Here is a 24,084-nt window from a genome sequence, read left to right as displayed (position 1 = left end):
CTTTCACTTCTGAGAAAGTTTACATTTCTGATTTGTTTCTTACTGGGCAGACAGAAAGCAAGAAACCAACTGGATAATTTCCCCCCCCCCAGATCTGTGGTTGCTTCTCTGGGATTTCAGAGCCAGAGCTCCTGACAATCCTCCCACATCTGTTTCATCAGCTGATTAAAATGCAGATCTCCGAGGAGGTAACACATTTTTGGGTGCTGGGCGTTCCTCTACCCAGCTCATTATTAAGAGAACAACTTTATGCACCATCAGCAACTTGGCAGAGTAAACATGAAACAGTTCTTTTTAATGGGAGCTTTGGTTATGAGAGCTCCCATTTAAGGCTTTTATCACCTACTTGAGCATAAAAGTTTGTGTTATCTTTTAAAACCTTTTAGCACAAGAAGGAATTCAGAGGGGAGCCTCATGTAAAGCCATGAATATTCGGTTTCCTGATTGTGTTGTATGATTTGTGGTGTGTTTGGGATTTTTTTTAAACCCACAAGCCACCTGACAAGTTTTAACTTATTCTTCCAAAAGTGAGATTCTTGTGCTGATTGGGACAGAATGTGCTGTTACACTCTATTTTATAACCACTATTAACATTTCAAGTTGGAAAAAAGTCAAAATCAAACCATTCCAGCTAAATACGTATTTTGATTTTAATTTCAATTTCACAGTTAGAACCTCTGCAGTTTAAACCCACGACTGCTGGGGTTTTTTTGAGGAAGGCATTTTTATTTTGACCCAGTTCCACTGTCTATTCTCACCCTTGCTTTGCTGGTACCCACTGGAAGCACAGCAGCTGCCCAGTCTGCTTTGCCCCTCTACCCAAATTAGGATACAACAATTAATTGTACCACAGCAAAGCCCCCCCTGTCCAATGCTGCTGGCAAAACCAGCCACTGCCCCGAGCCAGGAACCTACCCAGTGTTGGAAAGGAGCTTTGGGAAGCACAAACATCCACCCTGCAAGATTCTCTCCTTCAGGATTTCCCCCCCATCAACATTTCAGGAATCAGTTGGTACATGTGGGGTAACACACACCTCACCATTTTGGGCAGTATTGTCACTGACTCAAAGCCCTTTCTAGTTTTAACCTCTCAATCTGATAACTCTTCTGTCAGCTACATAAATTTCCTCCTGGATCAGACAACCACATTGAGCTGGGCTGTAAATGACATTTTAAAACACCCTTTGGTGATCTGGAGGACCATGATAAGGTGATGTGGAGCATTACTTGTTTATTAGGAATAAGCTACACTTTGCACCTTCCTCCAAGGTAGGTCTAGACACACAGAGTGTATATAAAAGCCACAGAGTAAGAACAAAGTCCATGGAGCAGTGAGAGATTAAAGAGTCTTGGCTTTCACTAATTGCCTTCCCTTTCCTCATTTGCAGCAGCTTAACAAATGAGCAGTTTCCCCTCATCCCTGGATGTTGGTGTTCTAAGCCAGCAGCACTCTGGAGAGGTTCCCTGTTGTGGGACAGCCGATGATTTATGTAGGTTTGGGAATCTACGTGGGCACAGTACCAACATTTTGTGCTGTTACTTCAATCTGAATTAGCTGGTGCTTTTATGTTTATATCAGATTATTTACTGTTTCCTCAAACATTTTTCCATTTGACAAAGATGCATTTAAACACCACCAGATTGTGTTTTCCTGCATTACCTTATTCACACACAGGTAACACTTCAGCTTCCCTGCTCTGCTTTCAGCTACCTGGTTCACTCATAACTGTTCTTTTACAGCTATTTTTATTTGTGCATTATTATATTTGTCAAGAAGAGTCTCCACTTGCATAATTTCTCAGGTATTCACATGCTAAAAAGCAAGTTTACCGACACAGAGACACAAAACAAGCCTCTGCCTGATGTACTGTTGCTGCATTAGTTCAGTTCTAAAGAATCTGCTTTAAGACTCAATTTCTTTTGTCCTAAAACAATGGAATAACACAACCCCTTCCTACCAACTGCTCAGACAGCAGCAGGCTCTGGAGCACTTTGCAGTTCTGTTCTGCCTGGAGCACATTTCAGTGCTCAGGAAGACACATTTTCCATCTCAATTTATCTGTTACACAGACAATTTACTCACCAAGAGTTAAACTACTTCTCTTGAGTGAAGGGTTGTGTTAGACCTTTGTTCTGTCCACAGTGCTGAAAGAAGTGACCTTAAGGCAGCTGGAGCAGCACTCCTATTTAGTCCCTTCAGTCACTGACCTACACAAATTGATAAAAATATCTTGGAATTATCATCAATATTAGGTAACTTCCCCACTTCCTCTTGCTGTTAGACCAAAGAACAGGCTGGGATCTTCAGTCATAAACAGCTTCAGGCTTTAAGGCAAATTAAGAGAGGCTTAAAAACTTTTAAAGAGGCTGTTTTAAGACTACCCTGTTTGCATAAAATCTTGAAGGCAACATGAGATATTTGGTAACACCCAGAAGGAGAACGGTCCTTACTTGGGAGGCTGTTGTAGGTAATCAACTTGAGACATTTTTACCTCCTTTGCAATGGAAATTGGCATTTTACTTCCACTGCATTGGTCTTCCATGCTAATTTACACCATCTGAAAAACAAGATTTATTATTTTAAGATAAGCATATTGGAATTTTTTTTTAAGTTAAAAACAGAAGGATAAATAAGAAGTGGCAAATTTCATTCACTAGGTGTTTGTCCTTGGGGATGGTTTGTGCCATACCTGGCTCCATTCACTTCTCAGCTATTCTTATCATATGTTAAAGCTACTGCTAAAAATCTGGCTTAATAATACTAACAACAGTGACCACCACCACCATTTAACTGCATCAGAAAAGATGTTTCCCCATTCCTTGCAGCCCAATTTCTCTGTCTCTAAGGAAGATTAGCTTCAAAGTGGAAGAGAAAGTGTTTTACACCAGAGAGCACAGGGTTAGAATAAACTCAGTGTGGCAGAAAGAGGCAGGTGCTTTGCAGACAGTGAGAGTGGAGAGAGGGAACTGTGTTCCTCAAAAGCTACTAATTCTGTGGTCAGTGCAATTTCCACTATCACTTCTAGAACTCAACTTAGTAATTGCCTCATTATTTTAATTACAACTCAGCTGCCAACCCAACTGATCAGCCAGAAAGACACACAAGAACCTTCTACCCGTGGCCAAAGTAGAAGGTGACCCTCAGGAGCCTTTCCTAAATGCTCCATCAGTCCATCCATCCATCTCTGCACCTATCAACGCTGTTCCAGAGACATGGCTGGCCTCTAAGGATCCAGTCTGGAGTTTTAGGGACTGGGAAGAGTTCTGGAAAATCATCAACTATCAATAATAAGTTTTTCTAATGACAGGAGCAGAAGAAAGAATCTTCTTTAAGCAGGAGGACTAGTTCAAACCAGTCCTGCAGGAAGCATCACGCACCAAAGATCAAGAAGAATGCTAATGTGCAATCACTGAACAGGACAGGAGCCAAAACTTGATATAAGGCACGTAAGGAATAATGCTACACAATCAGCTCCTCTACACCCACAGCCTCTCTAAATTTATAAACCATCCCTGCCATTGGATGGGATTGAAATGCATTTCCCATCATGGAAGGGTACCATCCAATCTGCTCTAACACAGGACCATATTGGGGCTGAGCAGACCATTCTGTTTGTTAGAAACCCACCAGAATGTGCTGGTATTTATATCTCAGAAAAGCTGTTCAGTAAACACAGTACCAAGACCTCTGATTTCACTGAATGCATAAACACGTGCAAAGAATTTCATTCTGGAATTTCGGACACGAGAGAGCTCTCTGGCAAATGAGCTTCACCACCATTCCCCCCTCCCAGGGAGTCAGGCACCCCTGCACCTGGAAAAACTGTCCTGGCTTCACAGATTAGGATTTCAGAGTTGAAAGGACAAACTCTGAATTTGCCTGTGACAGATATTTCAAGGAAAAAATGCAGTATAGCTCCCTAGGGACAACACTTTGGTGGGTTTTTTTCCCCCCCTGTGTCCTGTTTTGAGAGACAGGATTTTGAGGACGCAAATCTCACCTCTGTCCTTCAATATTTCTGTGTGGTTTGCATTTGCTGGTGTGTATTTTATGACTATGGCATCTCAAGCATGTAAGAATGCCCGTTATAATTCCATTCATGCTGTAAATCCTTTGTCAGTCTTGGAAGAAAAGTGAAAGAGAGCTACAAAGCACCAGGACAGTCTCTGTCATGGATTGTCACAAAACCTGCTCCTCCAGCCACACAAACTGAAGAGGTGATAAACCAAGAAACCAACAGATTAAAAGCATGTCAGGGTCATAACTTGTGACAGGGAAAGGAAAGGAATCTGATACAGCCTCTCTGAGGCTGAAAAGGAATGAGACAAGCTTTATTTCTTTTCTTAATTCACTGACAATGAAAGGTGGAAGGACCTCGAGAGGTCCTGTCACACGTGTGCTCGTGCCAAGGCAGGATCAGCTACACCTAAATGCATCTTAAAGTTTGTCAATCCCTTTCTGGCAACAGCACAACCTCTGTAGACAATCTATTGCACAGCTTAACTGTTGTCACCAGAGTATTTTCCTCAAGTTTGTCTTAAACTTCCCTTGCTGCCATTTAAGACCATTATTTCTAGAACTGTTTGGGGCAAACAGAAAGAAAAACACCATTTCCTCTCGCAAAGACTGTAAGACATCAAATTTAATAATCTCAAAGAAATTTCCACTTAAAAAAACCCCAGACCAAAACAGACTCTCTAGAAATACCTGACAGAGCCCCAGACAGAGAAATCAGTCTTGGCAGGCTCTCCTCTTTGGGCAAACCAAACACATGCAGCTAGAATTAGTCAGGGCTTGCAAAAGTGCTCAAAAGAATCCCCAAATCTTGCATTTGGCCTGGAAGGTGTTTGGGTTTGCTCAAGAAGTTACAAACTGCCCTTAGGCCAGACAGAGTGTTTGATTGCAGGGGACAGGTTATCTGATTACCTGGATGTTCCCTTCCTGTGGGGAGAGACCTCCATGGGACTGTTAATCCAGGAACCACCACCTTTGTTACCAAAACCCAGCAGGGGCCCATTCGTGGCATCAAAGCAGTGTTTTACTCCAACCTCTGCCTTCAAAATGGGGAAGAACACAACATTTCAGTTCAGATTTAAGATTCAGAACTTTCATAGAACCACAGAGCAGTTTGGGCTGGAAGGGACCTTAAAGCTCATCCCACTCCACCCCCTGCCATGGGCAGGGACACCTTCCACTAGCCCAGGTTTCTACAAGCCCTGTCCAACCTGGCCTTGGACACTTCCAGAGATGGGGCAGCTTCTCTGCAAAATAAGGGTCATCAGGGTGTCATAATTGCTTTTATAAATTGTTACAGGAGAGAATTTAGAATTTGTTGCAGAACACCAAGTTTGTTGCCTCCAAAGACTGCGAGTAACAGTCTCACACAGCAACTCAAACCCAGGGCATCATTGGAATGGGGATAGTTTTTACCCTGTGTAGTAATTTTAGACAAACAATAAAACATAATGTTGAGAATCTTCAACTTTTTTCCTTAACTTTACAAATTGTGGGTTGTGTTCTATGTTCTGCACCTTACTTCTCTCACTGAGATCAGTTTTGTGCTGTAATTTCTGGAAGTTTCCTGATTCTGGGATTTCTAAAATATGAGCAAACTTTGAAAACAAGTTCTTGAATTTGAAGTAGCTTTGTCACTGCTCACTGGGCCAATAACTGGGCAAAATACAACACAGAGGGAAAGTGAGTGAGCTGGCAGAAATTACCATGAAGGTAAGATACAGAAAAATTACAAAATAATATAGTATTGAACATAAGTGATCTGGCTAATTTTAATAAAATAAGCATATGTAATTTAGTTTCATAATTCAAATGTTTCTAGTCAGATAACACTGGAAAAGCACAGGCCAGGCTGTGTAACTTTCCTTACAGATCAGAGTAGAAATGGGAGTATTACAGAATTATCCTACCCAAAGCATTGGCACAGATAAGCGACGAGGCAACTTCATGGTGGCTCAGACTCAAACCAGTTTTGGTTTGTAGCCCTGGTGTTGTTTTGAGTCGATGGCAACAAACATCAGTCTTGTGCAAGCATTTTACAGGGGGAATTCTGGGTATAAATCAGGAAGAAGGTGCTTTGTAGGGTGGAGTTAAACTTCAAAGGCAGTGAAATAAAGACCAGTCATCACTACACCTAACAGCTGTCCCTCTATTGTAATTAAACAGGACACTAATTTCCAAGTGTTATGACATTTGATCAGCTACATAAAAATAATAATAGTAATAAGAACGATAAGCATCATCACCAAAGTCATGAGAACCAGCCAAGATCCCATGGCCAGTGCTTCTAAAAGTTGCTACAGACAAGTCATTCCAGAGCATAAAGACTGTCCAAAATATTTCCTTGGAGCATCTCCTGATAAATTTCTTTCTTTAAAGAGAAACTTTGCAAAGAATCCCACGGTTCCTACTCATCAAATGAGACAACAACTATCTTCTGCCATTATATTGCACTTGGTTATCCCTATAAAGATTGGAAATAATTTTCTCTTTTTAGTCAGGACACATTCAATAAAAATTGTCATTTTGCACCACATTACAGGAGGCAGAGCAAGTAAGGGCAAATGATTGATTCACTACAACTCATAAATACTATTGCAGCTGCAGACCCTGAATAAGATTCTTCACTTTTATTCTCTGATTTTTACACCCCTTTCCTTTCCCACCTGAGAAGCTGAGTTAGATAAATCCATTAACTACTTGTGTAGCACAGGAATTCTATAAACTGTCCTTCAGTGAATGGATGTTTTAAACCTATCCTCAGACCTTTTGAGTAAAACTTTAAAACAATAAAAATGCGACAGAAACGTAAAAAAAAAGGGGAAAAAACCCCCCAACCAAACAAAAATCAAACAAAAAACCAACCAACCAAAACCAACAATAACAAAAAAACCCCACAAACCCAATCAAAACCTCCAAAAAGTGCAGGTTTTGAGGTATTTGGGGTGAAAAGGAAAGGATGAGTCAATGGACCTCAGCAGTCCCTCCTGTGGGTTTTGTATCTTTTCCTCACACCTTCCCAATTCTTCCAGCACATGTAATAGCTGGTTATTTGAAGCCAATTTCTTTTGTTGTGAGGTTTTGTATGTTTATTTTTCAGAGAGCCACTTCCACCCAGCACATAAAACACCAGTGATATCCTTACTGCTGGTTGGGAAAGGCTGTTCCGAGGAGCCCTTGGAAAAGCCAGGTATCCGTTATGTTCCAACCATATTCCACGAGGAGAAAAACAGTTACAGAAAAGAATTGTTAGAAGAAATCATTAGTTTTGAGTGCAGAGATGCAACAAAAGCTACTGCCTGAATTCCAGGAGCTACCCTCCCACGGAGAAAATTCCCTCTCGGGATAAAGAGAGGAATGCAGTCAGGAGGAGCCGCAAGAATTTCCCGGCTTGGTCCGTGTCACCAACCAAAAATGCTTCTGCACATTCTTCACACGTGTCCATCCCTCCCTTGGATGTACCTGCAGCAGGAATTGGGCAGGAACAGTGCCTGGTAGGAAGGAGGTGCTTTCTCAAAAAAAAAAAAAAAAAAAAGCTTTTTAAAATTATTTTAAAGAACAGCCAATTAACCTCCCTTCCACATATTCCTGCCAAACTGTGACAGGAAGGAATTTTCCTGCGAACTTGGTCTTATCTTCAAGGCCCCTAATTTGGCAAAACAATTACTTCCAACTGCTTCCTAACAATCCCCAATTAATTAATTTTTTTCCTCTATTCTCCTGTGCACAGCAGCCAAATGGGAGCCCCAGCAGCAGGAGCATTTGCACTGGATGGGATGTGCTGTTTCCCACACTTTGCACTGCTGCTATATTTGTTATTTAGAACAAACCCAGATTGTTCCTGGAACTGTGCCTATAGAAACTCCTGCTGTAATGTGTTTAGATGATCTATAATTATAGGCAAGCTGCAACCTGTCCACAGCCACTGCAGAACAAGTTGCATTATCAAACACATAAACCAGTCCCCGGATTAACCATTCCATCTGATAAATTCCCTTTCTTCAGCAGCTAATGCCAGAGGAATTAAATGAACACAGGCTGCACTTTGGAGCTTCTGTAGAAAAGAAATATATAATATTCCAAGCCAGTAAAAGGACATTTAAAACTACTGAATATTCCCTGCTGCAGCAGGGGTGTCAAGGCACTAGGGCTGAAGATTAGGGCAAGATTAGTTAATGTCAGGCATTTGCATTTGAAAATACTTGTGTAAAACCACAAACAAGATGTAGGAACAACCGTGGTCCTCACCTGCCAACGGAGTCACCCCACCCCAGCAGCTGAGCCTATGTACACAAATATGAACTGTAAAACTTGGTTATAATCCTAGCAAACAACAGACCATTATAGGTTTTAATCTAAGTGTTGTGTCAAGAAAAATGATTAGGACGGTCTTAGTACCTGCAGGGAGAAAAATCTTTATAGAAATAACATTTTATTTAAACAGAAGAGTGGAGTTGAAAGTTCTAATTATTAGAAGGAGAAAGGTTTAGTTATTAGAATTACTCTGCTGTACTTTGCACACAGACTTTAATACCATTTCGTACACAATTATTTTATATTTTTTGACATCAAACGTCTAAACAACTATTTTCTCAATAAACATTGTAAATACATGCCAGTAATTTTCTGTTCATGCATTCTTTTATTCAAGGCAGCAAGTTATCAAGAAGAATTTTTAAATCATTGTAATACTTATGAATACTTTTAATCCCATCCATTAAATATCTCTTTCATGTGTGATGTCTGAGACATTTATAAAACCTTGCTTCAATACTATCTAATCTTTTGCTTACATGCCATTGTATAACCTGTTGCTACACATACACCATAGGAACTCAGATAAAAGGTATTCTGATGGGATTTTTGGATTTTCATTCCAATTTATTCTGGAGCTGAGCCAGAATATGACTTGTAAAGCCACTGCATCTGAAGTGCAGAGGCACAGGCAGGGCAGGATCTGATGCTGCAGTTTGCCATTTTATATTTTTTTTCCTTTACAAATCTTGTTTTAGATGAAATCCAAAAGGCTAAAAGATGAATTTTACAGTTATAACTGGATGTGGTCAAAGAAACACCAGCACAGCTGGTCCCACTGAAATGAGGTGCAGATGGCAAAGATCTTACAGTCTTACAAAATTTGGTGGAAAAACTACACAATCTGCCTTGTCAACTCACCCAGGGCATTCCTGCACACGTGGGGGAACTGCTTCTGCTTTCTCATATCTGATAATTTCCAGTTTGCAACTCCAGCAATATTTTATATGTGTGAATTAAATATTTTTTCTTTAATCTTGCTATACACTTCTAATCAACTGCAAGAAATAATTATACAGTATTTTCATATGGAGTTCCCATAGGGTTTTGTGTTTGCTATTACATCATGACATTAATAAAGATTATACAAGAAGTTAGTGAATGCTGGTATCTTGTACTGACTGATAAAGGGGAAGGAGGAGGAAGTAAATGAAAAGTTCCTTCCTGAGGTCACTGTGATTCTGAGGGCATTGCAGACACGTTTGACATTTAATTTTCCACAGAGAAATTCCAGAAGAATTGCAAAGTAGTACCTCAATTCTGAGCTCTTACAGCTCCAGCTCTTCCTTCCAGACTCTGTGGATACAGAAAGCTGCACAGGAAAATAACCCCATCGTGCATCTCATTTTTTAAAATGAAAATTTTTCTGGTGTTACTTTGAAAGAAGTCTGCCTTGTATTTTAATATTAATGACATTTGAACTAATATAGGAAGTATAACGTGTGTCATTTCACTAGAGAATGTTACTTAATTACAAATACACCCAATTATCTCTTAATAGCATGAATTTCTGTTTATGAGCATGGTTAATGCTGTACATTTAATAAAGCCAGATTTATTCTAAACATTAACAACACCTCAATATGTAAAGTATTATCAGCCAGTCCCACAGAAAACCCCCCTATTTGAGTGTGCCAGCTGGTAGGTGTGACAGATCCATCATTAGAATGGTAAGACAGCAGAGATTCTCAGTTGATAGGAAAATGTGTTTGTAGGGGATGAAGCTCTTTCTTCTCGAGTTCTGTTATGAACTCCAGGTTATTCAAGGTAAAAACCTTTCTATCTGCTGCCTGCACTGTGTTATGAAGTGCAGAATTCCAAGTCCCAGTGGTAAACTATCCCTTCTCACGTAACAGGCTCCAGGCAAAGCTGATCCAGCTCATCACAGCGGCTTCAGCTGAGGGACTTTTGATGTCCCTCTCCTATGATGTGAAAATATGTAAATATAAATGTATGTACGTGCAAATACGAATTTATAAAACAGCTTAGGCAAATTGTTTTCTGCAACACTCCTTTCTCCCCATCACAACCTCCTGGTGCTGATCTTCTCACCACTGTCCTCTGAGTGTTCTCAGGTCCGAGGGGGCAGTTGTGACCTCAGGGACGTGGCACTAAATACTGAGTAACTGCTCTGGAGTTCATGGAATTACTCCCCCAAGAAAAAATTAGGTGAAGAATTTTCCCTGTTCCATTCCCTCACCAATCCAGTGAAGACAGGGAATTCCTTCTGAGTAGATTTTATGCCACAGCTAAAAATGTCTTGTTCTCCTGGTACACCCAGAGTAACTAACACTACATTCCAGTTGATATATGTACTACTGGAGCAACAAACAAACCAAAAGCCCATCTCCCACGTTCCTGCACACCAGCAGTGCCAAAGCTATCCTTGCTTTTTGGAATTATTCTGCTCAGAGGGTTCCCATGCACAGGGACAGTGAGTGCTGCCCTTTGTGAAGGCACATTTAGATAGAAGGTCATTGAAGATAATTCTGCTTATGAAGAAGGCTGTTGCTTTGAGTGAACCAATTTTATAATTATGTGTTACTCTTCAGGTGGAATTTTGGATGTTATTTTCTTTGATATCTTTATGACTCATGCTTCAGTTGAGCAAAGCAAGCTTCAATTTGCCAATGCAAGTGTGTACAAATTTGAAACTGGTTAGGTTGGGTGTGTCTGCCTATAGAAACACACATTTTCTTCTGGTTTTCAATGAGTGTTACTGGTGCAAAATTATCTGGCTACATCTTAGCTGAATTTAAGTATTTCATAGTTTGAATACCAGTCTCTAAAAGTGAATTCAACTGGGTAATTGCTGAGGTTCAGAAAATGAAAACTGCATTAATTATGAAAAAAATAGTGGGTGAGTAAGAAGTAGTTTACCTTGGTCAGGTCACAGAGGTTATACAACCAGTTGGTATCACTTCACATCTGTTGGATACGCAGGCCCACTTTCCTCACACAGCCTATGGAAAGCAGGGGACAAATTAAATGTTCTTCATTTGAGAGAATGGAGAAATTATTCTTTTTGTTTTCCTTCAGGCTTCGTTTGCAAAGCTTGGAGTGAACCTGCTCCCTCTTTACCATTCTGCAAAGACACAGAGCACAGGGGAGCACAGCCCACAGCCCATTCCTGTTGTGATGTGGAACATTTCCAGCATCATTTACAGGCATTCATAGTCCATTTTATGTGCATGCTATAGTACAAGTCAGACAAACTCATGAAAAAATACAGTTTGCATTTAAATGTAGGTAACTCTCCCCAGTGCATTTCCTGGTACTAGAGAAGTCCTATTCTATCATTCACTTGCATATTGTATGAGAAAAACAAGGCTTACAAATCAATATTTCAATGTACCAATTCACTGCTTTGCAATATAGTTTGTTTATTATTCACAAATGTATAAATATGTGGAAATTAATTGCAACATTTGCTTTCTCAAAATAAATATGTTTTTTCATCTACCAATCCAAATGTTTCCCAAGAACTGATTAATATCGTCTCTAAAACTGTGATTATGTCAATAAACATAAAGCAAGATATTGGACTAAGTATGACTCCCAACTGTGAGTGATTTATAGTGATAAAAATACACAGATGCCATCTGTACCAACAGAAGAACACTCGTCACAAATTTGTCTTATGGTAACACTTTGCTCTCATTTATACTGAAACGAGCACTATTCCTTTTCAAATGGTACTGGCAGTAAAATATGGCCACTTTTCACATGAATAACCCACGAGAGGGAGAAATGCACTGTAAACCATGAATTGAACTACTTATTTGACTGGCTCCAGGCCTCCAGGATGGATCACCGAATGCTCCCCAAACATTAAGCTCAGCCTAGCTAAGCTGACTCAGTATCTGCTCCACACTAAGAGGTTTTTTTGGCTGTAACACCCCTTACCTCTTGCAGAGCAAATCAAAACACGAAAACACCTCAGCCAAAATGGCCAAAGCTTCAGGATCAGAACCCAGCCTAAGTCATTAGTCAGCCTTCATCAGCCTGTCTGATGCTTGGCAGCATCTTTGCCAGTTCAGCATTAAGCAAGAGGGCCATGGGGTATGGACCAGGGAAAGCAGGGCAGGCAGTGAGCACACAGTGATAAATATCAGTCAACTTCAAATGCTGACAGCGAGATCAAAAGAAAAGGAGGATTTAAATAAAACCTGCACACGGAGAGCTTTCATTAGCAGCAGTTGCAGAAACAAAGACGTGATACCCAAAGCATTATTAATTTCTAACCCTGCACCAGATACTGAGAGTTTGAGCCTGGTAAGGGGCTCATCATCATTATCATTTATTCCCAAGAGCAATAAACTCATGACAAGTGCAGGATGCAGGGGGGTTCCCCCTGAGGATGCACAGCCCCAGCTGTGCTGCCTCTGCCTCACATCCCAGCTCTGCCCTGGCTCTGACTGCTCCTGAATGTGCTGGGGAAGGCAAATAACACACTCCCACAGCCCTTTAAAAAATATTTTTTACTAGCAGTGGCCTTAAAGTACCCCTGCCTTGGGTTCTGAAATATGGCAAGAATGTAAAGTAAAGCTGTATTTGTTTCTGATTTTTGTTCTGCCACTGTGCTTCCACCCCCACTTCTGTCAGTGCTCCAGCCCTGCAAAATTTCCTTTGTATCAGAAAGCTGACAGATTTAGCTCCTGAACACTTCAAGCCAGTTTTCCTGTTGAAATTTAGGAAAACAGAACAGCTGCCATTCAAACATACTTTGCAAGTAGCAAGCCTGTTCACTTTCAAATGTTTATTCCCCCGAAATCAACACTTAAATGACATGTCCTACTGACATGGCATAAAAACCACATTCTGAGCTGACAGACATGTGGAACAAACATGTGCCAGAGCCTGGGGTTCCAGAGTTCTCACACATCTGATCTCAGGGACGTGTTTAACGTCTCTTTCTTTAGTGTTTTGAACTGTGCAGAGTTTTTTGGCCCAGTGATCACTCTTAGCCAGGTTATGAATTTGCCTTCTTGAAGTGAGACTTCAGGATAATTCCACCTGAAGCAATTCACTGCACAGGCCCAGCCACAGGAATGGAAGAACAGCGACTTGTCTCAAGCTGAATGGTTCAATCTGCTTATTCCATGCAGATTTTATGATTTTGCTGTCCCTCAGAACCTTTCTAGGATGCTACACTCAAATTCAAGATATTTTTCCTCCTTAACCAAACTGTGAGATCGAGAAGCCTCCCCTTACCAGCTGGGCAGGGGGGATTTGTTCATGAGCTCACTTGTTCATAATTTGACATCACTGTGAAGTCCTCACTACAGCTTCTGAAATGAAGGGCCACAAAAAATCCCATTTATCAAGGACATAGTTAAAACTCAGTTCTTGGTAACTTCTCCCATAAGAAATCAACCATTTTTTAGATTCCATAGAACTACCACAGAAATTAAAAATAAATTTACTGTACCACACACTAGACAACCCCCAGCAGTTTAGTTTCCATCATTTAAGCCTTGCTAAATTCTAGGGGGTGGATTTTGAATTCCAACTTTGATGCTGCTCTGTATATTACCAGACTTTCCATACCAGCCAAATTCCATTTATGTGCCAGCAAGACATGCAAAAGTGGCTGATCTGAAATTATTTTCCCTAATGACATTTTCTTTCTAGATGCAAATATAAATTGTGTCTAAAGGTGTATCTGTTAAATGCAATGACACGGCTTGATAGGAGTAGACACGATAACTACAATCCTAAATTAAATAACTGCTCATGAAAATTCTATGAAAATACAGTCCTGGTCTTTAATATTCTATGTTCACCTGCCAGCAACCAGCACTATGAGCATTCCTCTACTGGTTTTAAAGTCAAAATAATGCAATGTTCATTCTAAAGCAGGAAGAATTCACTCTTAGCATGACTGATTGTGGGTTTTTACTAATATTAATGGTAAAAAAAAAACCAGCAAGCACTAGACAGTTCTCTAAATGTGCCTCTCGGTATGTTCTACTGTTTAAGTCAAAGTTGCACATTTTTTTATGCTGTCCATGCTGCAAAATACTTTAATCTAAACTATTTTCTCTTGGGAAAAGTGATAGAAGTTTGCTTCAGTTATCTGCACTTATTAATACCCCCATACTGAAAACAACACAGCAAGAATTAAATTAAATATGTGACAAAGACTGGAAAAAAATACCAGTTTTACATTATTTGTTACAAATCTATGGAGATAAACTGTATCAATGTACCAATAATACTTTCATACCCCCAAATTAACAGGACCACGTGTCCTAAATATCTCTGTGTTCAGGGTCAGGCTGGATGGGGCCCTGAGTACCCTGGACTAGTGGAACGTGTCCCTGCCCATGGCAGGGGGTGGAAGGACATGATCTGTAGGATCCCTTCCAACCCAAACCAGCCTGGGATTCTGTGATTCCATACAGGAAAGAACAGACACACGAAAATGAATGTCCCACTGCAATTTGCACATAAAACAACTCACAGGGTGAAGAACAAACAAGGTTAACAAAGAGTTTGTTTCTGTCTTCTGGTAAAGCAAACCAAAGGTAATAGTTTGCTGATTTATACAATCCCATTTTAGAACTGATTGTGGGTGTGTAATTCCACGCTGTTGTCAGAGGTTTTACTGCCTGGTCCCACATTTTGTGCCCGTTTCCCATCCCCTGGCACCACTCCCTTCCCAGCTCCTCCAGCCCTCGCCTTCCTTCCACCAAAGGCCACTCCTCGTGCTTCTGTTTCCAATCTGGCAATCTCCATCTAATTGAAAGAAAAACAGCTAATCAAAGGCCCAACCCAGGAGTGAGTGTGCCATATGGCTGCCAGCTGGGAAGGGGTGCGTGACCGGCGTGGCAGGGACAGGGACAAACAGCCCCGTCACAGAGGAACAGGTGCTGTGGGACAGGAGCCAAGAGCCCGGGCTTCAAACACCCCATTGCTGAGCAAACCCACACGAAGGCAGCAGGAATTGTTCCCCCATTTTACAAAGGAGGTGAGTGGGAGGTTGGGTGAGAACCCTTTTGGAAGGAGCTGGGAAGGAATCCCTATGTCTGATGCGGCAAAACCGATTTCCATCCCCTGACGGAACAAGCCTCATCCAGCTGGGGCTGTGCAGGCACTTCCACTGCCACCACCAGCTCTGTGTCAATGTTTGGCTCATCACAAACTGTGGCAGGTTTTCTGGGAACATTTGGATCAGGGGGACTTGCCTCTGTCCCCATGTTTTTGTTGGGATTGAGACCACACACCTTTCAACATGTGATGCTGTTTCAACAGAAGCAAAGCTGTTGTCGGGAAATATGGCAAGGGGAGGGGAAGAGGAACATGGGTCTGAATATGGTGATAAGTGGGTGATAAGAGAATATCTCAAAATATATCAAATTGAGAGTCCTTCTGTGTGGGAAATACACGGAGCAAATGGCCCCAAAGGCACCGAGGGCAGGGACAGGTGAGAGAGAAGGAAACTTGGGCCCTGAAAAAAGGAGTGTCCAAAAGAGAAAACCACGTTCAGATTAATGCAGGAAGGCTGTAAGAGAAAACAGAGTGTGGGCAGGATAGGGGGAAAGGAATGCACTGGATTCCTGGGACAATGAAAGAATGAGGAAGCAGCAAAGGACATTAATAAGGAGGGGAAGGAGATGCAGCTCAGTACATCCTGACTTGTATGAGTGCACAGAAACCAGCCCTAAGAAACCACAAGGAGGCCAGAACTTGGAATCATGTTTTAACAATTAATCTAACCTTGAAAAGTAAATTTAAAAATAATCACAACAATCACTTTTTTCCAGACACACAAAATCCATAAAACACGCCAAAATCACTTCCATTAAAATATATGCCTTAGAGTCAGCCCTGGTGGGATTATTTGAATTTACAGAACCAGAATTGTCTGCCTTTGAATGAATGGTACAAAACCTTCCAAGTGCCTGAATGGACAAATTCACATTCAGTCCCGGAGGCTATGCTGAGTCTCTTGGACATTTACAACACTATTTCACCTTCTGTTTTAGACACCAAGCGTTTAAAGTGCTGTAAGAGCTGTTGGAGCCAGAGATGGCTCAAATCCTGGGGAAAACCTGATTTTCGGAGTGACGTCAGAGTGGCCGCTGGTAGGAAAGTGAGAGAACAGCTCTCTCTGCTGGTGCTTTCCTGAAAAAATGCTGCTGGAGTAGGGCTGGATCAAAGCTGGAAGTAGAAATGCACCCGGGATAACACATTATATTCCGAGCTCCAAGAATTAAGCTCCAGAACTGTCCTAACTGATCAAATAAGGGCATCAGAGAGCTGCCACACTGCACTCAGAACTGCACCTGCACTCACCTGAGCATCTTGTCTTTATGGTCCAGGAGCCAATCCTTAAGGAAAAAGTATAAGGAACCAGTCAGACTGTGCTCTTTTCTCATACTAAAAGCTCCAGCTTTGGTGAACAAGTACTGCCTTTTACTTCTTCTAAAGCATCACGATGACAATTAACTGCTTTTTAAGTGAAACACTGAATAATCATCCTGCATTTACTTTCAATCACTTCTCCATATACCAACCATTTTATCCAATTCCCCCTTCTAAGTCCATGGGATATCTGCCCCTTGGTTCAGCTGGAGCAGAAACTCACCACCAAAGCTAATTTAAAATAAATTCTGTATAAAACATCCCCACATCCTGGATGTCTTTCCCAAACCAAATTTGAGATCAGTTGGAATTTGACTTTCCTTGGCTGTACCTGTGCTTTGCCTCCCGTGCAAGTCAGGCCTGGCTGTAAAAACCCCTGATGTAGTTGCATTCCCAAAAGGGTAAGGCACGATCCAACAATCTGCAGGAAGGTCATGCAGTAAAGGACCAAACTGTAAGAGATTAATCAGCAACCATGGTACAAATTAATTATTAGTCTTTTCTGCAATTCTCATAATTTTTCACACTTGAAATGACTTCTTATCTTACAATTCAAACACAAAAAAGGAAAAATTTTATAAATACCAAAAGTATGACTCTGCCCCCCCGTTGATTTGATACTCTAACAAAAACTCCTGCAGCTACCTGTAATAAGTACTACAATTATTATTTGGTGTCAGTGCAAGCTTTCTCTTTTTTGAGATAGTATGGTTAGGGTTTAAGTGTTTAGAAGTTATTTTATTTTGAATTTATTTTGGAATCACAGTCTTGGGCATGAGCTTAGATAAGTGCAGGCTTTCTATTTTGGAGGCACATGTTACCTCATTGTCTGTCAAAAACCAGCCTTGGAAATGTGTAAGTGCTACATGTGCAGGGTTCTTTTTTTTTTTTTTTAAGATGAGATTTTTATTATTTTTATTTAACTCTCACTTTGGTCAGCTGCAGTACCTGTGATCCTTCAGTTATCCTGCAACCAGGGGGTTACAAAAGGACAGAGTTTGGTCAAAGGCAGGCATGGAACTAAAATACACGTGCAAGCAGGCTGGCTTTGCTGTGCTAAGCATTCCCCCAAGAATTCTGAAAACCAAGCAAAAAGAAATAGGATTTGTGCTGTACCTTCAGGGATAGGAGATGACTCATTTAAAGAAACACCATCAGCAGTGATAGAGGCAGCTCTTGTCGTAATTTTCTGCTCCAAATAAGCAAAACTCCATCTCTGGATGACTGGAAGGATTCCTGCTTTATGTTTTTTCTTTTTAAAAAAAGCGAATGAGAACAGAATTTCAGCAACTAAACTTTAAGTAAATGCTGCAAGCAGTGGGATTACAGAGTGAGAATACTTTAGGATTGAGGTGTGGCCCAGGAGAAGTTAAAAGCTCAACTTGTTAGTCATTTTCAGCATTTTTTGTGTCTGGCCCAACTAGTTTTTAGTAGGATATCCATAAATTTCTTGATTTTAAGACCTGTGCCAAGGATTTCCCTTTACTACTAAGCTTTTCCATGGAGGCAGAGGGTTCACTTGTACAATGAACTTACTACTTGTGACTAGTTTTTAGTAGGATATCCATAAATTTCTTGATTTTAAGAACTGTACCAAGGATTTCCCTTTACTACTAAGCTTTTCCATGGAGACAGAGGGTTCACATGTACAATGAACTTACTACTTGTGACCCATATGGTGACAGAGACCTTTTTTGATATTCTGTGGCCTAAATTTTGGTTAATTTTTCAGAAGGAAACCTTGACCTGTTGGTCCAGATGCTGAGGGGGCACCTGAGCAGCCCCACAGGAAAGGCAGTTTGATGGCATGTTCTTGACCTGTCACCCCTCCTTGGTACTGTGATTAACAAAGAGCTCTTCTAGTTGGAAAAGCAAGTTTTTGGGGCTAGTTTTGGAAAGCCAGCTTTTAGGACTACCAGATTAAAAAACAAAAAAACAGTTAAAAACTAATCCAGGGGAATTCAAAGACAGGCAATATCTCTGTTGTTGTTTTTTCTGAGGCACAATCTGTAATCTCTTCTCCCACACCAGCCTCTCAGTAGGCAAGATGAGAAAGCACAAAAAATACTGTACCCCATTATCTGAAATACTAAAAGCCACGACAAACTTTGGCAAATAAATGATTTATAAACAGATATCCATTATAGATGTTCAGGAAGTTTCTCTACTTTAGCTGCTTCCTTTACACAGCCTGGTCAAAACTTACCTTTTTGATGACACTTCAAAGAAAAGAAGAAATTAGGGAAAAGAAGAAAAATAGGGCTTCCTTCTTAAGCTTTTGATTTCCTTGCTATAATCGAGATTAAAACAACTGACCTCAGTAAATATGATTATAAACCAAATAAACTCACTTTTAATAAAGTCCTGATCTGAGCACATGATCAAATGTGGAATAATTACATCAAATGAAATTATGAATTCACTGATTCCAGATTTCTATAGGGTTTTCATGCTTATATGAGCTAAATATATTGCTTAATACATTTTCTTTTAATATAAAACCATGGCAATGTTTTTAACAATGTTTGCATGCAAGAATTCATAATAAAGTATTGCTTTGTAATGTTATATGTAGCATACAAGGAACAAAAATAGTGCAATTCTGTGCCCCTATTTCTATGTAAAGGACAGAATATTTATGGGATTTATGAAAGCTGTAATTATCAAATCTCAAAGCAAGTTACATTTTCAACTGTCAATAATTTGTGGAACGTGAGCTCACGTTGCCTACAGGTAGCCCACAGAGAAATGTTGGTTTTGTGAAATCCACAAAGAGAATTTGGAGTTATTTCTAAATGCCACCATTATGCAAAATCAGCATTTCTGCAAATAAACCTGTTTTTTACGCCGTATTACAATAAAATCAAGACACACATTGTGAACAGGACTTTCAGACCAATTAGGCACACAATTACATGTGCAGGAGGCATACACAATTGTGCAGCTAATTTGTGCATGAAATGGCTTTGATTGCACACCCTAATTGGATAAATGTGTGTGCAAATGCCAGCAGTCATTTGTGCCTGCAATTATCCAATGCACATCCATAGTCATGGCAACTGCCTGCAGAAATGAGGAGCAGTCTTGCATCCCTAACTGGGCTGGGGATTGAATCACAAACCCTTTGGATTTGCTTCTGCCAGGTCACTTGGACACGATATTTTGGGAGATTTCCTAGTTCTTTCCCATCCAGATGAGCCAAAGGGATGAGCATTGCTGAGGAATCTCATTGTCCAGTGAAGAAGAAGAGGAAAAGCTGGGAGTTCCTGTCTGGAGATGCAGCACCTTGAGTCTGCCTTTGGTGAGGAGGAGATTAAAAATATACTGCGGTGTAAAACACAGCAGGAACGTGGAAATACGTTTTCCTGACACCTGAATTAGAATGACAAAATTTGTAGGTCGTAATTGTGGTGGGAATAGGAAGGGAGGGACCCCTTGGCCGAGGGACAGGGCCCCCCAACCCACAAGGTTCTGGGTCATCACCACTGTCTGAGTTTGATCTCTGTGTGAAGTTGTTTTCATGAACCTCTGTGACAGTAAGTTATAAAATGAATAAGTGTGAAAAATCTCCTGTCTTCTCTTAGAGGGTTTTGGTAACTCTTCCAGACACGACAACCATCCTTGCACACTCCATGTTCACAGTCTTCAATATTACAGCTAAAAGAAATTCTTCCATTTAAAATAATGGAATGGAGTTAAAATACACATCCACACGTATAAACAGGAGCCCAAACTGCGAATGAATCCTTAAAAGAAACAGCTATTTACATTATTTCTTTCAAATTTAAAGAACTCTTTAAACATACAGAGATATGCAGAAAAATGGCTTTTAAAAAGAATGGGGTGTTCAAAGAAGTCTAGTGGAGTTTAAAACTCAGTGGGAGAAAGGCTCCATAAAGTCCTTTACAGCCCTGGAAAATCCTCATCTAAACAGATATTGAGCAGCTAAGAAAAAGCAGAAGTGTAAGGGGGAAGTTTATGCAAATTCATTGTCATAAATTACCAAGAACATTAAATCAAGTGCTTACAGAGCAGTCTCAGGAATTTTAAGGATTTTCTTCAGTCAAGCAAGTTTATTTTGCTAGCAGAAGGTATGTTACTATGAATCTATCTTATAAATGAGTGAAACAGCTTCCTCCCTTGATTGTTGTCTTCAATTCTGATCACACTCCTTCAAAAAAAATGCACAGAACAGATCAAAGGGCTCTAGAAAAGAGGAACAAAAATGAGCAAAACTATGAAAAAATATGAGTGAAAAATAGGACATTTTTCTTTAGTAGACATGAGCAAAAGAAGATGTGATAGATAAAATAGCAAACATTTAAGAAGGTAAATTGTTTACTCTCATAACAGAGGCAGAAAACAGAAGTATATTTAAAGCTAAAAACACCCACTCTTCTTAAAACTAATTAATCCATGAAATGCATTGCCAACAGGCAGCACATGAAACAAGGATCTTATTAATAAGAACATGCAACTACAAGTCCCTAAAAATTGCCAATATCTGCAACTGTACCAATTCACTTTTAGGAAGGTTTTAGATCTTTTCCCAAAATCAAAAATCCTACATCTCCTCAGGCTAATTTTTTTGGTTAGAAACCCCCCTGGTGATGCCCAGTCCTGCTGCCAGCTCGTCCTAACGTGGTTCTTGGGAAGCTGCAAAGTTCTGGTCTCTTCAGTCCCTCCTTGCAAGGAACCTGCCCCATCCTGCCCATCCTTTCACTGCCTCCTTATGGCTTTCCTGGCTTTCCAAAATGCTTTTGGAAGTAACACTATATCTGAGCCAAGGCAGAAGTGACCTTCATAACTTGCAGGGTCTCACTTGAGAAGGGGCATCTTCATTTTCTGTTTTCTGTCTCTCAAACATTTCTCTTTGCAAGTGGCCAGTGGGCACGGCAATAACACCGGGCTGACAGTTCCAGAGAAGTATGAACACGTCTGTCCTGATGGTCAGACCTGAGTTACAGCCACCATCCCCAACAGTCACTTAGTTTTCCCTCCCACACACCATTTTACTTCAATGTTTTTTTCCCTGAAGTCGAAAACTCTTCGTCTGATGGGTTGTGCAGTGGTAAATCCGTGGACTGAGCCACCCTCTGACACCCAAGACACCTAAATCTCCTCGATTTTGGGCAGGTCACAACCTCCTGGTGGAGTTTTCTTTCCCCCAGTGGGGATATGAGCCCTGTTTATGAGGTTTCCAAGTGTCCATCACCCCACAATGTGCTGTGCCAACAGCAGCATTGCAAAAACACTATCAAACTAACAAATGATGCTGTGGATTAAGGCCCATAATGCTGAAGGGAGGTGGGAGAGGAGGTATTTGGATTTTGATAGCTTTTATATCACAATAAAGATGGAGGGATAGCAGCTTGGAAACTTGTTGATATGCATGGAACTCCAGAAGCTCCTGTTCTTCCCCTGCAGGGCATCTGTCATGGCTATTCTCTTCCAAGACAGAGAAAAATGATTCAGCAGAAATTGAAGTTCCTCATTTCTATGCTGCACGGGCTCATATTCATTCCCGGGGCAGCTGAGAGCCTCAGAAGGATAGTTATTGTTCACATGCACCCTCCCTGGCCCCCGAGGTGCCCGCTGAGGACACTCCATCACGGAAATCACGGCTGTCCTGCTGGCTGTAAGTGATGTCCTGCTGTCCCCAGGGTCCATTAGGCTGCCCCGGGAAGATGTGTCCCCTGTCACTCCGGCAACTCGGAATTTCAGCTGTTCGCTCCCTTCTCTCTGCAGATGGCAGTGTTCCCTGCGAGCAGTGGAGGACCCTAAAACAGCCTGTTACATCTCTGCGGGGGAGAAAAAGCCTTTTAAAGTGTTCGAAATTCTTGCCCCTCCACTCAAAGTTCAACGTGTCACGACTACGATGCAGTTCTGGCAGAAATAGGAAAGAAAAATTCGATTCTCCGACACAAATTCGCGAGAAACTCGTGGTTTGGTTGGTTTTGGTTTTTCTTTAACAGATTAATTTTTAACATTCCTCCCATGGAAATACCGTGCAACAACAGGTGTAGTTAAAATAAATGTCAAAGACAGATCTTGTGACTATTTACAACTAGAGCTGCAGTCACTGGGTTTGTTTTGAATTTTGAACTTTAAAGTGCTTGTACAGAAAAGGCAAACTAAGCACCTTGAGTTCTGTAGTATTATGTTTTCATTCAAAAAGATCAAGAGTATGGACAACTTGCAAGGAAAATGGCATAACTCTGACCCTGGCCAACTGCAATCCCTATCCCCCCATTGTTTCACATTCAGAGAACTTTGTATTTCTCTCTGAGTTTCAACCCTGAGCCATAATTTTTTATGTTTCCAACTTCAGGTCTGACAACATTTCAGCATTTGAATTTTTTTCCTCTGGAAATACGTATTAAATGGTCCAATATAAAATGACCAACAGTCCTCAGAGCCAAAAGTCATTTTCCACAGTAGATATAAAACTTCTAAAAATACTAAACCAATAAATGATGTAAATGCATATTTTTCTTACACTGCAGTTTCAGCAGAGATTCTGGAGGTGATCTCAGCGGAAAGACAAAAAGGAGAGGGGAGGGCTGTGCTTCAGTTTAGCTTCACTTCAGTGACTCCTGGTTCTCATTTAACACAAAATCTCTGTCAGTGCTGCTCAGCTTCTTTTATGTCCATCAGCTCTTCCCCAGTCTAAGTAAAAACAGTTTTGTAGGTTGTTGTAAAAGAGATTAAATCACTCCAGCAAATAGTTTGGGCACTTTCCCTTCAGCTCCTCCACTTTGTCCTGAGACCCCACTGGTTGGGGGCTCTGTTCTTTTTACTCTGCAGTAAATGAACCAGTGAATTCAAACACACATCTGCCATCACAGTGACAATATCCAAAAAGTACCATGTATTTTTTAACTTAAAGAGCGGGAATTCATTTTAATTGAGCTGTTCTGATTTCCAGATCATAGTCACAGAATTTCAGCCTTAAATCCCAGCAATTTGTAACATGCCTTGCCTGGGCTCACCTGCCTTACAGTGAGGCAAAATTCAGGTTTTGAGGACTTTTTTGAGAAAGCAAAGCCATCACTTTCTCTGGTTGCTTGTGCACAGTCCTCAGTTATGAGATTACTTTGCTTGAAGTTCTGGTCCTTTCTGTGTGTGTGCTAAAGGGGCTTTAGCAAACAAACCCTGATCCAATGAAGTTATTTCAACACTGACAGTTATCCTATTAAGTTCTTTTCTGGGTGTGCTGCTGTTTCTCCAGCCTAACTCCCACCTGAAGCTCTTCTCTACATCCCCTAAGTTCTCCAGCACTGTTTACAATTTAAATACTAGAATTAATAACAACACACTGCAGAACCCAAAGTGAAAGCCCCCTGGCCCCATCAGGGCACAGGGCTATTTTTATATTGTTGTTA

At 40.8% G+C, this 24,084-nt stretch overlaps 1 long non-coding RNA gene across 2 annotated transcripts; it reads right to left on the bottom strand.

The window, feature by feature from the left end:
• Positions 1-621: 621 nt before the first annotated feature.
• Positions 622-17,951, bottom strand: LOC127470860 (uncharacterized). Of its 2 annotated transcripts, none has more exons than XR_007904431.1 (5): positions 17,816-17,951; positions 17,031-17,151; positions 11,210-11,292; positions 4,928-5,055; positions 622-2,558 (listed from the first exon to the last, which is right to left on the bottom strand). It is a non-coding gene; the product is annotated as an uncharacterized LOC127470860 (long non-coding RNA). The 2 variants fall into 2 exon arrangements; XR_007904432.1 differs by having other exon boundaries at positions 17,031-17,120.
• Between the last annotated feature and the right edge of the window lie 6,133 nt (positions 17,952-24,084).

Source organism: Manacus candei, unplaced genomic scaffold (assembly GCF_025592945.1).
Source record: "Manacus candei isolate 608988 ecotype Guabito, Panama unplaced genomic scaffold, ASM2559294v1 h1tg000003l, whole genome shotgun sequence".
NCBI classification, from domain to species: domain Eukaryota; kingdom Metazoa; phylum Chordata; class Aves; order Passeriformes; family Pipridae; genus Manacus; species Manacus candei.
The sequence above is the reverse complement of the archived record's forward strand: the minus strand, read 5'-3'. Positions and strand labels throughout refer to the sequence as shown.